The sequence below is a fragment of the Eucalyptus grandis genome, chromosome 8 (genome assembly GCF_016545825.1).
Source record: "Eucalyptus grandis isolate ANBG69807.140 chromosome 8, ASM1654582v1, whole genome shotgun sequence".
Classification (NCBI taxonomy): Eukaryota; Viridiplantae; Streptophyta; class Magnoliopsida; order Myrtales; family Myrtaceae; genus Eucalyptus; species Eucalyptus grandis.
Window position 1 is genome coordinate 71,076,988 of NC_052619.1, and position 4,896 is coordinate 71,081,883.

Below are 4,896 nucleotides of genomic sequence, written 5' to 3' on the forward strand. Positions count from 1 at the left end.
CTTGAAATGGCGAAGCAATTGCTCCTCCAGCTGAACTTTTCTCTACCATTTCTATTACTACTACCCATCTTCATTGGTGGTATACATGCCACTATGAATCTTCGGTGTTATGCTGCTATTAGTCTCTATTGGTAATTCCCGCAGCCTCTTTCCCGACTGTAGTACCAACCGCTAATATTTGAACATTGTTTTCACGGGGTTATTTTTTACGGCAGTTTCGGTTGCAGTCTATCTTAATGCTGCAATGCTGGGGATGCTGCTGCCACTTGGTTCCGACTGGATTTTTATCGCCTTAAATAATCATCGCTTGTGCCGCAGTTAGTGTTCCTACCACTTCTACTTATGATTTCCCATCAGCTATTTTATCACTTTGCTGTGTTTTCATGGGAGTTAGGTCTCCACTCTGGAGTGGTTGATCATTACCCTGCTTCTAAAAAAGATGAGGAATAGAAAAGGAAAGACACATCCTCAAGCCCAAAATTGAACTCCCTTGTAGTTGGGAGGATTCTCTGTCCATTAACTCTTTTAGGGAAAATTCCAAATAAGGACCGGAGTGAATTTATTTCCTCAAATAAGGACCCGGAGTGAATTTATTTCCTCAAATAAGGACCCGAAGTGAATCTATTTTCTTAAATAAGGACCGAAAGTGAACCTATTGTTTAAATAAGAATCCGAAGTGAATTTTATGTCAAATAAGAACCTGAAGTAATCAAGTTAATATCTACTAAGGACCTTAGCTCGCCGGCAGACATTTTCTGGCAATTAAAATAGGGACAATTTTGTCATAAATTTGTGATTGGAAAAAAAAAGGAAAATTCTAAATTAATTAAGTTTAGGTTATTTATTTAGATGTTTACGTTTTCTTCTTTCTTCTCCCCCATTTTGCTCCTCAATTAAATCATTGTCCGGTCATCGTCGCGACTCACTCTCGTCGCTTCTCGCCTTGCTCGACCGACGGAGAATTTGGGTCTCCGCAAACAAAGAAAGAAGCATCTAGTTTTCTTCTTGTTTTTGCATTCGTGCCTCACCCGGCGTCAACCGACGGAAATTTTGGGTCTTCAACCTTGCAAACGATGGGTACAAGGAATGGGGAAAATTTTGGTCTTTGACTTTGCAACGGATGGGTACAAGAAATGGGGGAGACTATAGAAAACCTAGGGTTTTTTTGTTTCTTTTTTAGGATTTGTTAACTTTCCCTAGATTTATTTTGGACAAAATTGCCCAAACTCCAGTTGTAGAAATGTCACGTGCTTGATAGCCGACGAATATTTGGTTGACTAGCAAGCTTAGGTCTTCATTTGGAATTGATTCAACCACTTTGGGTCCTTATTTACACAAAATTCATTTCGAGTCCTTATTGAGAAAATTAGTCCACTTCGGGTCCTTATTTGGAATTTTCCCACTCTTTTATATTGGAAGTGTTCCTATCAAGTATCTCTTGGAAAGCGGGAGTTCGATACTCCTATGAGAGTTCTTTTCATTTCTATAAATGTCTACACGTTCAGTACATGTCTGTCTCTCTTATTATTGTTTATCAAGGTTATGTTTTCCTACCAACTCTTGCTCATATAATCTGACAAGAAACTTTACACGATTTATAATGTAGATGCCCATAAATGTTTAACAAATTAGATTTTGATCTTGAATTCAAGTCCAAACATGTTCTGCTCAGAATCCAATCAATCAACCGATCAAACGAGTCTTATACTTCCAGGCGCATCCTGCCTTCGTATATCAGATCAAGTTGAACTCAAACAAACAGCACACCGTGGCTAAATCTTGCTATCTATGATGTTTTGCTAGGATTCGAATGCTATATTCATTCTATTAGCAACCAAACAAAGTGCCTTAAAAGTCAAAGCCAGACTCTAATTGACATGTCCTTTTCTACAATTATTGTGTACTTCACAATGAAAAGAGTATATGTGGTATTTATAAGATTTACATGATGATTAAGATATTACAATATCCATTATAATCAACTAGAGATATGCACAATCACAAAAAAAAAAAAGAAGGCACAATCCCAAAAAAAAAAAAAAATGGAGAACAAAGGGAGATATGAAAAGTCTCCCAATTATGTATCTAATTGTAAACAAGTCAGATTCATACATGTGAAACTGAGTTTCCGCATATGGGGCAAGAAAAACTAATCAATAACCAGCAATCAACATGTGCTTACACAAAGGAAGAACCCTAGCAGAGCTAGATTCCACCCAACCCCTTGACTCATACAACTCACGGAATGGAGCAACTCGGACGGTTCTTGGACCTTTTCTCGATGGAGTCCATGATATACCAGTCGAGGACAAACATGAGGTCATAGATAAGAGGAACAATATGGCAGCGCCGCCTGCGCCCTTCACTGTTTCCGGGCCAGTTCCTGCGACCCTTTCGTCAAGCCAACACAATAGCTATAAGAAGCCTGTCGCGAGGAGGGCCGGGACCAGGCTCAATGGGATAAGACAGCTGATAAACAGGTCGTCCGGATCCATTCCCTTCGGACACGACCGCCGGGAAAACAGACAGTTATTGAGAGGCAACAGGGCTGGGTTGCCGAAGCGAAGCAAGCTTGCCGAAATCAAGCCAAGCTTGTATCTTATTTCATCAGCCAAGAACAGAACAGATGTGGTGACCGGCAAAAATGGCGTTTTCCGGCCAATTGAAAGTGATGAAACTTGAAAGGAAATTCTCGGGTTGGATTTCTTTGAGGGAATTTCGGGATTCCTTCTCGACTGCCTCATAAAATCTCACCACTCCTGGAAAAACGAGAGCCCCTTCCTTAACCAAATCTTTTCCTGTTGTTCCTCAACAAATTTCCACATTTCAAAGCTCAGAAGATCTTGGATTTGCTTCACTCACCCACTGTTTGCTCACAAACGCCTATCCTGCCTCCTGTTTAGGGGAGAGCTTATCAGACCAAGGCCTATTCTGGACTTTTCCTGGGGGCGTCAATCCAGTTCACGGTTCGGGGGGAACTGGACTGACTTTTTTATTTTAATTTTCTCTTAAGATAGCAACAAGTTCAGTATTTTTTTGGGGTAAGATTTACTTGATTTTCTGTTATGTGTCAATTTTGGGGAAAAGATTTACCTTTAGAATGCTGAAATTTGGAGACGGAATCGCCGAGTGACGGATTCCATTAGACTAGACCGGATCAATTGTTCAATCGGGATAAAAACTGTCTGTATTGGCTTTACTCATGTAGATGGGTTGGTTGCTTTATCTAACAAGCTGATAGGAACCTGTTTGGGCCAAACTTGGGCTGCGCAAGGTTGAGCCTCATGGGCTACCTTCAGGGCCGAGCTGATTCAGCTTTTTTTCCTCTTTTCTTGGGCTCGATTCAACTCAAATTTCATAGGTCAGTGGGCAAATGAAATTTCGGCCTGACCTAGGATTTGGGCTTACATGGACTATCGGACTTTTTATTTTTCTGTTGTTTATTTATTATTATCGCTGCTATATTGTTTTGTTGTTTTTACTATTTTCCTATTTTTATATTTTTCGCAAAAATGGATGCTCAGATGGTTGAGAAAAATTCAGGTGTCGACAAGGATCTCGGGACTAAATCAGTAATTCTCCTCAATTCAATAAAAAAAAAAGGTACTACTTAATGGTTATATTAAGAGGTATAATTGAAAATGACTTCATATATTGGATGCATTTTGTTTGTTTTCAATCGGCTCGTTCACAGGACAAAATGGAGGTCGGCATAAGGCCTTGCATCATTAAGTTGTTTTGTCATGCACAAGGATAAAAACAAACACAGCATTATTAAACCAAAATGGAAAGAGACAAAAAAACAAGAACCGAATCAACTTTTTTTGCTTCTGAATTCTATAAATGATACATCAATTTGAAGCAAGGCAAAGTAGTTGTTCTTTATTTATTTAATGAATTGGATGTTTTGTTGTGATCTTAGAGTTCATGGTCTAGTTTTTTTTTTTTCTTACAAAAAAAAAAAAAAAAACAATGCCTTTGCAAACATATGATTGGACGTGCTCTTTCTGTAGCCGTCCTCGGATGAGAACATTTTGCATACCTGCCTAAATCGATAGTAAGACTTCTTAACTAAAATGAAATTTCTAAAAATAATTATTTGTATCTCATAGAAAGTTGACAGATAATACAATCATCATCAAAATAATGTTTCACACCCAAACATTTTCCTTTAATGATGAAATATTCATCGTTCATATTTTGGTAAGAAAATAATTTTTTTTTTTTTGGTAAGAATATTCATCGTTCATTGATTTTTATAAATATCATAAATGTTCAAATTCAAGAAAATGTGTTCATAATCTTTAATTTTTCATGAAATAAATGCAACATAAAGCTATGATTATTGGAACACGGTAAAAGCCAATGACTATTTTAATTAATTACATCGATATCTAAGCTTCTAATATTTTCTAAATCAATAAAAGTAAGTTAAACTCCAACTCCACTGCTCGGAAATGACATCACAACCTCATCCAAGTTGTCAATTTCTCTCTCAGCCGTATCATGTCTATGTTTTTCTACAAAACTGCATCATCTTATTATGATTATTTCTTTATGGTCGAACATCTTATTACCATTCACTAATCAAACTATGTATTATGAATGCTTACTCTTAATTGTATCCTTAATTTTGAAATATTTCCCCATGTCACTTGACAATAAGTCTTGTATACTCTTTATATTCATGTGATGTTCATCCACCCGCTAGATTAAGCTTTTTGGTTATCTTATTAGGCTGTCATCCTACTAGTCAAAAATAAATAGTGGTTATTGTATTGATCTTCACGATAAACTACCTATAAGCTGGATCAATACTGAGGAAATCATAAGTAAAGCTAAATTGAACTCCAAGGCGGATTGGCTCAAGCTAAAAACCCAATTGATTGATATGGG